The sequence below is a fragment of the Eptatretus burgeri genome, chromosome 18, assembly GCF_056783735.1.
Source record: "Eptatretus burgeri isolate ZD-2024b chromosome 18, Ebu_testis_v1, whole genome shotgun sequence".
NCBI classification, from domain to species: domain Eukaryota; kingdom Metazoa; phylum Chordata; class Myxini; order Myxiniformes; family Myxinidae; genus Eptatretus; species Eptatretus burgeri.
The window spans coordinates 32,127,810-32,140,343 of record NC_140978.1 but is presented as its reverse complement, the minus strand read 5'-3'; the positions used below and the strand labels follow the sequence as shown (position 1 = coordinate 32,140,343).

Below are 12,534 nucleotides of genomic sequence, written 5' to 3'. Positions count from 1 at the left end.
ACTTCATGGTGTGGCTTCACAACTTTATCCCTCTGTAATTTCAACAGCTCTGCACATCACCCTTGTTCTTGAAAATCGGAACCAGTACACTTAATCTCCACTCCTCCGGCATCCTCTCACTTTCCAAGACTTTATTAAACAATCTGGTTAACGACCCCACTGCCATCTCTCCGAAGCACTTGCATGCCTCCACTGGTATACCATCTGGGCCAACCGCCTTTCCACTCTTCATAGCAGTCCTCACTTCATCCTTACTGATCCACCCCACTTCTTGATTCACTCTCTCCACCTCTTCCAACCTTCTCTCTCTCATTTTCTTCATTCATCAGCTCCTCAAAGTACTCCATCCACCTTCTCAACACACTTTCCTCGCTCGTCAGCACATTCCCATTTGCGTCCTTTATCACCCTAACCTGCAGCACATCCTTCCCAGCTCGGTCCCTCTGTCTTGACAATCGGTATAAATCCTTTTCCCCTTCTTTTGTATCCAACTTCTCATACAGCTCGTCATATGCCTTTTCCTTAGCCTTTGCCACCTCTCCCTTTGCCTTTCGCCGCCACTCCTTGTACTCCTGCCTACTTTCTTCATCTCTCTGACTATCCCACTTCTTTTTCGCCAACCCCTTCTTCCTTATACTTTCCTGTACTTCCTCGTTCCACCACCAAGTCTGCTTATCTTCTTTCCTCTGTCCAGATGTCACACCAAGTACCTTCCGAGCTATCTCCCTCACCACTTCTGTTGTAGTTTCCCAATCATCCCACCCATCTTTACCACCATCCAACACCTGTCTCGCCTCCTTCCTAAATTCCACGCAACAGTCTTCCTCCTTCAGCTTCCACCATCTGGTCCTTGGTTCAGCCCTCACTCTCTTCCTCAATCTCACCTCCAAAATCATCCTACAGACCACCAATCGATGCTGTCGAGCTACACTCTCCCCTGCCACCACCTTACAGTCACTAATCTCTTTCAGGTTGCATCTCCTGCTGAAGATGTTATCCACCTGTTTGCACTTTCCTCCACTCTTGTACATCACCCTGTGTTCCCCCTTCTTCTTGAAATACGTATTTACCACTGCCATTTCCATTCTTTTTGCAAAATCTACCACCATTTGCCGTTCCACATTCCTATCGTTAACACCGTACCGACCCATCACCTCCTCATCCTCTTTATTCCCTTCCCCAACATGCCCATTGAAATCTGCTCCAATCACCACTCTTTCATCCTTGGACACACTCTCCACCTCTTCATCGAACTCACTCCAGAAATCTTCTTTATACTCCATCTCACACCCCATATGCGGGGCATATGCAATGATGACATTCATTATCACCCCTTCAATTTCCAACTTCACACTCATCACTCGGTCAGACACTCTCCTCACCTCCAATACCCTCTTGACATAATCCTCCTTCAGTATTACCCCAACACCATTTCTCCTCCCATCCACACCATGGTGAAACAGTTTGAAACCACCTCCAATGCTCCGAGCCTTACTCCCCATCCACTTGGTCTCTTGTACACACAGTATATCCGTCCACCTTTCTTCTCTCCATCATATCAGCCAACTCTCGCCCTTTGCCAGTCATCGTCCCAACATTCAGAGTTCCAACTCTCACCTGCACACTTCTACCCTTCCCCCTCTCCCACTGCCTCCGTACTCGCCTTCCCCGTCTCCTTCTCCTCCTTCGCCCAGCAGTAGCACAATTTCCACTGGTACCCTGCTGACCACCGGTACCGGTGGCGGTCGTTGGTAACCCGGGCCTTGCCCGATCCGGTATCGAAATCCGTTTTACTCTCCGCATAATGATTAGGCATACGTTTTTACGCCGGATGCCCTTCCTGACGCAACCCTGGTTGCCTCATTCGACACACAGGGATATGGTACACCTATTCTAACCGGGGTATACACCGGCCCAGTACACTGGTACTCATTTCGCCGACCTCGGAAGGATGACAGGCTGAGTCAACCCCCTGGTGTATTAATTCAGTGGCCCAACGGGGCTTGAACTCAGGACCTTTTGGATCCCAAGCCGCTGCTCTAACCACTGCGCCAACACCAGGTATGTATATGTATATATATATATATATATATATATATATATATATATATATATATATATATATATATATATATATATATATATATATATATATATATATATATATATATATATATATATATATATATATATATATATATATATATATATATATATATATATATATATATATATATATATATATATATATATATATATATAAAACCAAGTCGTATAACACCAGGGGGTTGACTCAGCCTGCCATCCTTCCAAGGTCGGCGAAATGAGTACCGTGCACTGGGCCCGGTGTATGCCCCGGTTAGAATAGGTGTACCATATCCCTGTGTGTTGTAAGAGCCGACCAGGGTTGCATCAGGAAGGACATCCGGCGTAAAAACCTTTGCCAAATCATTATGGTGGAAAACAAAACGAATTTCCATACCGGATCGGTCGAGGCCCGGGTTACCAACGACCGCCACCGGTAGTCAGCAGGGTAGCAGTGGAAATTGTGCGACTGCTCGGTGAAGGAAGAGAAGGAGACGGGGAAGGCGAGTGAGGAGGCAGTGGGAGAGGGGGAAGGGTAGAAGTGTGGAGGTGAGAGTTGGAACTCTGAATGTTGGGACGATGACTGGCAAAGGGCGAGAGTTGGCTGATATGATGGAGAGAAGAAAGGTGGACATACTGTGTGTACAAGAGACCAAGTGGATGGGGAGTAAGGCGAGGAGCATTGGAGGAGGTTTCAAACTGTTCTACCATGGTGTGGATGGGAGGAGAAATGGTGTCGGGGTAATCCTGAAGGAAGATTATGTCAAGAGGGTATTGGAGGTGAGGAGAGTGTCTGACAGAGTGATGAGTGTGAAGTTGGAAATTGAAGGGGTGATGATGAATGTCATCAGTGCATATGCCCCACATATGGGGTGTGAGATGGAGTTTAAAGAAGATTTCTGGAGTGAGTTAGATGAAGTGGTGGAGAGTGTATCCAAGGATGAAAGAGTGGTGATTGGAGCAGATTTCAATGGGCATGTTGGGGAAGGGAATAAAGAGAATGAGGAGGTGATGGGGAGGTACGGTCTCAACAAGAGAAATGTGGAAGGGCAAATGGTGGTAGAGTTTGACAGTTGCGTGGAATTTAGAGAGGAGGCGAGACAGGTGTTGGATGGTGGTAAAGATGGGTGGGATGATTGGGCAACTACAGCAGAAGTGGTGAGGGAGATAGCTAGGAAGGTACTTGGTGTGACATCTGGACAGAGGAAGGAAGATAAGGTGACTTGGTGGTGGAACGAGGAAGTACAGGAGAGTATAAGGAAGAAGGGGTTGGCAAAAAAGAAGTGGGATAGCCAGAGAGATGAAGAGAGTAGGCAGGAGTACAAGGAGTGGCGGCGAAAGGCAAAGAGAGAGGTGGCAAAGGCTCATAAAAAGGCATATGAGAAGTTGGATACAAAAGAAGGGGAAAAGGATTTATACTGGTTGGCAAGACAGAGGGACCGAGCTGGGAAGGATGTGCTGCAGGTTCGGGTGATAAAGGACATAAATGGGAATGTGCTGACGAGAGAGGAGAGTGTGTTGAGAAGGTGGATGGAGTACTTTCAGGAGCTGATGAATGAAGAAAATGAGAGAGAGAGAGAGAGAGAGAGAGAGAGAGAGAGAGAGAGAGAGAGAGAGAGAGAGAGAGAGAGAGAGAGAGAGAGAGAGAGAGAGAGAGAGAGAGAGAGAGAGAGAGAGAGAGAGAGAGAGAGAGAGAGAGAGAGAGAGAGAGAGAGAGAGAGAGAGAGAGAGAGAGAGAGAGAGAGAGAGAGAGACAGAGAGAGAGAGAGAGAGAGAGAGAGAGAGAGAGAAGGTTGGAAGAGGTGGAGATAGTGAATCTGGAAGTGGGGTGGATCAGTAAGGATGAAGTGAGGACTGCTCTGAAGAGGATGAAAAGTGGAAAGGCGGTTGGCCCAGATGACATACCAGTGGAGGCATGGAAGTGCTTCGGAGAGATGGCAGTGGGGTTGTTAACCAGATTGTTTAATAAAGTCTTGGAAAGTGAGAGGATGCCGGAGGAGTGGAGAGTAAGTGTACTGGTTCCGATTTTCAAGAACAAGGGTGATGTGCAGAGCTGTGGAAATTACAGAGGGATAAAGTTGTTAAGCCACACCATGAAGTTGTGGGAAAGAGTAGTGGAAGCTCGGTTGAGAGGAGAGGTGACGATCTGTGAGCAGCAATATGGGTTTATGCCAGGAAAGAGCACCACTGATGCGATGTTTGCTTTGATAATGTTGATGGAGAAGTATAGGGAAGGCCAAAAGGAGTTACATTGTGTGTTTGTGGATTTAGAGAAAGCTTATGATAGGGTGCCAAGAGAGGAGTTGTGGTATTGTATGAGGAAGTCGGGAGTGGTGGAGAAGTATGTGAGGATCGTGCAGGATATGTATGAGGACAGTGTGACAGCGGTGAGGTGTGCGGGAGGAATGACGGACCGGTTTAAGGTTAAAGTGGGATTGCACCAAGGATCGACTCTGAGCCCTTTCCTGTTTGCAATGGTGATGGACAGGTTGACGGACGAGATCAGACTGGAGTCTCCATGGACTATGATGTTCGCGGATGACATCATGATCTGTAGGGGGAGTAGGGAGCAGGCTGAATCGAGCCTTGAGAGGTGGAGGTATGCACTGGAGAGAAGGGAATGATAGTCAGTTGGAGTAAGATGGAGTACATGTGTGTAAATGAGAGGGCAGGTGGTGGTATGGTGCGGTTGCAAGGAGTTGAGGTGGGAAAGGTGGATGGGTTTAAATACTTGGGATCAACTGTCCAAAGTAATGGAGAGTGTGGTAGAGAAGTGAAAAAGAGAGTGCAGGCAGGATGGAGTGGGTGGAGAAGAGTTGCAGGAGTGATTTGTGACAGAAGGGTAGCTGCAAGAGTGAAGGGGAAAGTATATAAGATGGTAGTGAGACCAGCTATGTTGTATGGTTTGGAGGCGGTGACACTAACAATAAGACAGGAAGCGGAGCTGGAGGTGGCAGAGTTAAAGATGCTGCGATTCTCGTTGGGAGTGACGAGGATGGACAGGATAAGGAATGAGTATATTAGAGGGACAGCGCAGGTAGGACGGTTTGGAGACAAAGTGAGAGAGGCGAGATTGAGATGGTTTGGACATGTGCACAGGAGGGAAGTGGAGTATATCGGGAGAAGGATGCTGAAGATGGAGCCGCCAGGCAGGAGGAGAAGAGGAAGGCCAAAGAAGAGGTTCATGGATGCGGTGAGGGCGGCCATGCGGGCGGTTGGAGTGTCAATGGAAGATGTGGAGGATAGAGCGAAATGGAGACGGTTGATCCGCTGTGGCAACCCCTTATGGGAGCAGCCGAAAGAAGAAGAGAATATATATATATAAAAAACACAAACATATATATATATATATATATATATATATATATATATATATATATATATATATATATATATATATATATATATATACACACACAAATATACAGATTGGTTCAACCGTAATGACGTCACCGTTAATCCGAACTCCCATTGGTCAGCTCATCAACTTCACCTCGAGCTCCCATTGGCTGGAGCAGAGTTCGTCGATGATTGACGTTTGCAACCGCATCCTGGAGAAAGGGTGGAGGGGTTTCCCCTAAAGACCATTCACCATTTGTTACCGTATTTCCCTTGATCTTTCGATGCTGAAAGAGACACAGAGATTGTACAAATTCCTTTTGACGACATAGTATTGGATCGGTGGTAAGGATGAAGGTTGCTTCCAACATACGTAAATGAAACGAGCTCCGACCTCGGCTTAATATCCTGAACATATCTGCATTGTACTGGTCTCCACAGATAGGGTTGGTAACCAGGTGCTGTGCAATGGCAGATGAAGCAGGTACAGTGGCCAGTTTTTGCTGGATATTTCTCCATGCTCGCACTGGTTGTGTTCTAACCCCCACAATCTTTCTTCGAATCACCAAGGGGACATGTTGTTTGATCCGATCAGCCAATCTTGGTGTTGTGCGGCCCACGTACCGAGCTTCACATCGGCACTTAAACTCAGAAATAACATTGCTGGTTTGTGAGGTGGGTAGCACATCCTTGTTGACTGACGTCAACAAACGGCGAGAGGTAAAGATTACTCGGGGTTGTACAGCCAGAAACGTGTTGGAAACAATATGTTTGATTTGTACTTCAAACCTTCGTGATGATTGCCCTTTCCAGGGCATCCTGATATGGACTGGACATTTGTCCGGACCAATCTTTTGTCATGTTTAGAAACTCGTGCACGTATCTCGTAACTATATGCTCAGGATAACAATTCTCACCGAGTATATTCATGATTTTGTCAATTTCAGCAGGAAGATTACAAGGTGAACAAATCCTGTGTGCTCTGTTCACCAGGGTATTGATCAAGGCAATTTTGTTTCTCGTGGACCTATAGGAGTCCCACCGAGTATACTGCCCTGTGAAAGTCGGCTTCCGGAAGACGGATGTTGTGAAACCAAGGTTGGATCGATCAACCAACACGTCCAAAAACGGTCACGTGTTTGATGATTCCAGCTCCGTGGTAAACTTCAGTGCTGGATGGAGAGTGTTGAGCCATGCCTGGAAATTGTCACATGCCATCCGAGACTCAAACAAAGCAAAAATGTCATCAACATGGTGTTGACCATGTCATTACGGTTGAACCAATCAATGTTTACCCTATTGAGACCTGCGTATAAAGCACGTGCCTTCACTTGCTGCGATTTTTACCCTGAAGAGTGCAGCACGAAAAGCTTCGGTCACTATTATGTCTGCATTGTTTGTATCCATATTAAAGATATAGATATAGATATACACAAACATATACATCTACATTTTCATACGTACACACACATACTGTATGTACACTGGGTTGGATTCAGAATGACCTCACATCCATTCAAGCTCTGGAACAATACGACATGAAGAATGCAGAAATATGGATCCTAAAGGAAGCAGACTACAAAGGATGTAAGATTGACTGTAAAGATCATACAAATGGTCCATGGATGACCTACATATGTGGGATGTGGGACCTCATCTTACACATTTTAAACTTTATTTTACCAAGTCGTCATCTTCAAACAACTCGGCGACTCTACCATCAGTCTTATTCTGATCTTCTTTGCTATTCAGCATTGCAGCACGAAACTGCGAGTGGCATCATTTGCTGGGGGCATGGCTGTGCTGCTGATTAGGTTAGGATTAGGGTTCGGCCCATGGCCCTCTGTAGGTTAGGGCGGGAATGTGTGATTTGTTCATGATGCCATTGATAACTCACCTACTCTTCGTGAGAGACACCGTGGGATCTTTAACGTCCAGAATCTAATGCTGGCAGATGGGGACGCCCAGTTTAACGTCCATCCGAAGGATGGCACACACACTGATAAATCACCCTTCTTGTGAAACACCAGGATGAGTTTCTAGCTGGGTGGGGATTCAAACCCAGGCTAGACGGTGCAGAGGCGAGTATGATTACCTCTCGGCCATCCCTCTCGATCATCTTTTTTGAAACTGCAGACTATTCTCTTTCACCTGCTCGTTTGTTTTTTTGAGCAGTGCACCTTTCGGCAGATCAAGATTCCTTTTTCTTCTCCCGTTCATAATTTTGGATCATCAACGATGTCTTCTCAGTACAGCTCTACCATCCCTCTCCAATGCATCTCCAACACATCTCTCGATCTCTATGAGCTCTTGTGTCTCCAAAGGTGTTCCTCACAAATTAGCAATCAGCGTGGGCTCCGTGAGCAGTAGCACAGGCCTGTGAGCATTTCCGGCCACTTTGTTGTTTTGCGTGACTCCCAAGGCCAGTATCTAAGTTCTGTTGTATTTCATGCACGAACAGAACACAATCATAGGCTATTTATGTCTTCATGTTTCATGCTCAAAAATAAGTGCCTTTGCTTTAGCTCCTGCTAATGCAAAACCCTGCTTTCTGAGTCACCTCCCTTCTCAGGCTCAATATTTGGCTGTCATTGTCAATTGGCACCATTTGGAACAGCAGCCTCGCGAGCTCTACTCCAGGCTCAACCTTCCTTACTGCGAAGTTCTCACTTACAGTTGAACTCAAACATAATCCCAACTTGAGTTTGCACTTATAAACACGTGACATCACTCTGCAGAGCCAGTCCAAATAAAGTGGAGGGTCTCATTGTTACAGATTCGGATCTGTATGTAGTTGGTCTGTTGGTGGGGTCGGGGGCGAGTATGGGAGTAAGATGAGAGGCAATGTGGGCGGTAAATAATCTAGGGGAATACCAAAATGAAACAATATTTGTGGAGGTGAGCTCAACCCATTCACTCTACAGCAGGCACTTTACTCAAATGGAAAATTTCCGCAATGCAATCGCACAAGGATGGCTTTATGAAATTTTCATGCCGAGCACAAGAGCGATGGTCATCCCTGTGCACGATGGGCACACGATTTATGACACTATTGTGAATTTAAATGTTTAAAGTCTGAGCTAAATACATGTATTAGCAGAGCAGACACCATTAGCGAAGAGCAGGGTGTAGCAATGTCCTTCACGACAAGAGCGCACCTTCTTTCGTATGCAACACATGACTGCAGGTAGCATCATTTGCCGGGGGTGCAGCTGTACTGCTGATGCAGTGTCCCTGTAGGTTCGAGCAGGAATGAGTAATTTGGTCAGGGTGCCGGTGATAGCTCGCCTATTCGTCGTTAAGGACACCGTGCGATCTTGAAGTCCATAAACTCATGGTAGTATATGAGACGCCTGGTTAAGCATCTATCCGAGGGATGGCGGCTCACACATTGATGAATCACCCTGCCTGTGGAACACCAGGGTGACAGTTTATAGCTGGGTCGAGATTCCAACCCAGAGAAGACAGCTTAGAGGTGAGTGTCCATACCTTTAGCCCAACTTACCAGCCTGACAAGAGAGCATGGCATGCAAAAACAGGACGATGACACAGAGGGCAGATTGTGTCCACGTTGGGTCGAAGACTGAGCAACCAATGACTCATTTCACCATTCCTGACCTGTGGGATGATGATAAAAAGAAAATGTAATATCGAAAACATCCAGCCTAGGTGAATGATTATTACGGAAGTCTGATAAGGTCTCATAACAAAACAAAAAAAAAAAGGTTCAGGTCCAAATATGCAGAGTCCAGAGATCATGACCGCAACCCACCAGGTAAAAGTCAATTTACCCGGTTGTTTTACAAAATTATTTATTGCACTCTCAACGTAGCAATGCATTGATACGAGATGGCCCATTTCAGCAAATGCCTGAAAACCTACTCCCTTTAATCCTACTCAGCAAACCTCCCATTCCCCTCTATACATTTACACATCTCCTTCAAAGGCTTCATCCGCTCCCATTTATTCCCCTTTTCACACTGTCTTCTTTGCACCTTCACAAACATCCACTCAACCCAATTACCTACTTCCCTCAACCCATTCATCCACTCCCTCTTATATCCCTTCTCTCACTACCTTTTCTACCCCTTCACCGACTTCCCTTAACTCTTCCTATGTTTGTGAAGTACAACTTAACTCGTTTGCTTCTCCTTTTATTTCCAGACTAGGCGAGAAGGCGTGCCCACCCATCAGTGGGTTTAATCAAAAGACAGCATGCTGTATTTCACAAACATATTGCATATCTATCTGTGAGTGTCAATGACGATGAAAAAAGGAAGTGAAACAGTGAAAACAAGAAAAAGAGCAATCAGAGATTGCAGACCCTCACCAGGACTGCTTTTGCGTGGTGTATTTTGTTTGGCGTTTGTGCACTGGTGTGTTATGTAATTAAGAGACATAATTAGAACTGCCACTTTATAATTGCTGGCAGTGATGACCGGAACAGAATAATAAATGTTACCAAGACATCCGATGCAACCCCGCTTTGAATAGACACCTGACCCTGACCCTGACTCATGACATTTTTTTTTTAATTATTCATTATTCAATTGAATTTAGAATGGGATTAAAATAAATTAATTTCAAATCAAATGGAAGACAAAATAGGTAAAGTCCTATGTTGGAGTAATCAGAAGGAACCCAAACAAGCAAAAAAGCAAAGATGAAGTCATCAAGAGGAACCTGGATAGGATTCACATTTCAGATGCTACTCCTCTACCCTCAAACTCATCAAGGCACAGCCAAGTGAGCCTCATTCAAATAAATAAATAAACCCAGATAAAAATTTTTTTTAATAATTATGGCTGCCAGACCATGTGTCCAATCAAGTTGAAATTTAAAACATATTCCACACGTCTAGATCATAAATGTGAAGTTTCACTTTGATTGATTAAGCAGTTCAAGAGAAAACATTTAATATTTTTCTTCAATCCAATATGGTTGCCAAACAATGTGACCTATCAATTATTCCTAAACAAACTTGTACACCCATGGCATGGGGAACACTTTTCTGAAGTTTCCCATCCATTTGTCTCACCATTCTGGAAAAGAGGATTTTTATCGGTTTTAGGGTAAATCCAATATGGCTGTCAAACCATGTGACCAATGACATCATATGTGTAAACCTTTTGTTCCTCATGGGTAGGCAGTCATACGTGTAAAGTTTTGCCTCAATCTGTTCAGCCATTTCAGAGAAAAAGATCTATGAAGATTTTTTTTAAAACAATATGGCTGCTGAATCATGTGACCGATGACATCATGAATTTTTTTTTTCTGTGCACCATTTTATCCCTCGATGACACTCAAAATTTTTCATACAGATCGGATGTGGCGTTCTACAAATGCAATTATGACATCATAACGACAGCACCAATGATGTCATAAAAATAAAAATCACACTCATTCCCCATGAGAAGTACTTGCCCTGTGCCAAGTTTCAATTTTTTTCCTTTGTGTGGTTTCAGAGATACAGAGGTCCAAAGTTTTTCCATTTCTCCAATATGGCTGCCACACCACGTGACCTATGATGTCATAATTACTATGACAACATTCTACACGAGTAATCACACCAATGGTGAAAATTTCATCTCAATCTGACAAGGAGTTGCAGAGAAAAACATGAACGTTCTGTGCGGACAAACAGACAGTCAGACAAAGTAAAGCGAGAGACAAACAAACGAACCCAAATGCAATTCCCTCTCCTTCGGCAAGGGTAAAAAAAAGGATATTTTATAACATGTAATTGTTGTCATCATGGCTGTGGTTGTTTTTGTGTTCCTTCTGTGTGGTTTTATAGACTTTTTTTATATTGATTCGAGAAATATTACTACACATAATTTTGTGTGCTCATCCCGTGTCCTTCATCTAAAGGGTTCCTGCTGTCGTAGAATAAGAAATGTTACCATTGTAACTGCGACATGAAGATCTCATTCCAGAATATTCTTCCTCAATCCCAGAAAGAGGGCTTTTAAAACAGACATCCTTGTGATTAAACGAACACAATTTTTTTGTTCCAAGTATACAACACACACACACACACACACACACACACACACACACACACACACACACACACACACACACACACACACACACACACACACACACACACACACACACACACTTCCCCAAATGGAACAAAACATCATCTCATAATGGGGGTGAGAAGCTGTAAAGGTGCTACCTAACCCACAACCACCAAAGGTAAAGTTCCAGATCTTATTCTTTCATGTCACTCCACCTTTCCCAGACACTGCAAAACACAGGCTCTGGCTCAGGAGTTGAGAGCCTTCAAATCATCTGCTCCGCAAGGCTCTGGTGAGAGAGGGCAATTCAGGAGATGTTCCATTGTTTGAGGAGCCTCTCCACAATTGCAATCAATAGGGTCATTTTGATTATATCCTCACTTCTGCATTAGGACTCTGCAGCATGAAACTCTAGTCATAAGGCAGTTGAGAGAGCCAAGTTGACCATGTCTCCCTGGCTCCTTTTGGCAGGGACTCCTCTGGGTAAGTGACAGCTTGTGAGGTCTTAATCGCAGGTGCATTGACCAGGTATCGATCCTGCAGCTGTGAGGGTTACCATCCAAAGCTCTAGATGAGAGGCTCAAATAAGGAAAGCTGGAGGTTCGAGGAAAAATAAATCATCCTTTATTGCAAGCTGCATTCCATGCATGAAGCTTGGAGGATGAAAGGGAAGGGAAAAAGATTATTGGGCCAATTTAAGTCAATTAAATTGGCTGGCAGAACAAGGATGATCCCACTCTACGAAATTTAAAAGAGTGGTGTCGCCAATCCAAATACCTAACCAAAGATAGAAAAGAAGAAAGTAAAGCGAGGGCCAGACAGCAAGTGGCAAAAGAGAGAAAGATGATGGGAGCCGGGTACCCACCGGGGGATGAAGAGAAGGATGAAGGGGACTTGGCTGCAGATGCATGGGGAGAGGCTGTGCAACAAAGCCAAAGCTAGACCATGGCTTAGCACCAGATCAAGTATTACAGAAAGAAACGAGAATGGCACTTGGTAGAGCGCACACTTAAGCCATGCTGAACAGTTTACGTTTTGTATCCCACTGATAGGCCGGATGTGCATCAGGACTTTAAACAAAATC

General features: G+C 44.7%; 1 long non-coding RNA gene across 2 annotated transcripts in view; it reads right to left on the bottom strand.

Annotated features, from left to right (window-relative positions):
- LOC147008835 (uncharacterized) overlaps positions 1-12,534 on the bottom strand; it is a 108,022-nt gene that overhangs the window by 21,115 nt on the left and 74,373 nt on the right. The window contains exons 3-4 of one of the 2 annotated variants that reach the window (XR_015053338.1): positions 8,930-9,042; positions 8,583-8,832 (exon numbers count right to left, since the gene is read on the bottom strand). This is a non-coding gene — a long non-coding RNA (uncharacterized LOC147008835). The remainder of the gene's footprint in view (positions 1-8,582; positions 8,833-8,929; positions 9,043-12,534) is intronic. The other variant, XR_015053339.1, reaches the window with a different exon arrangement.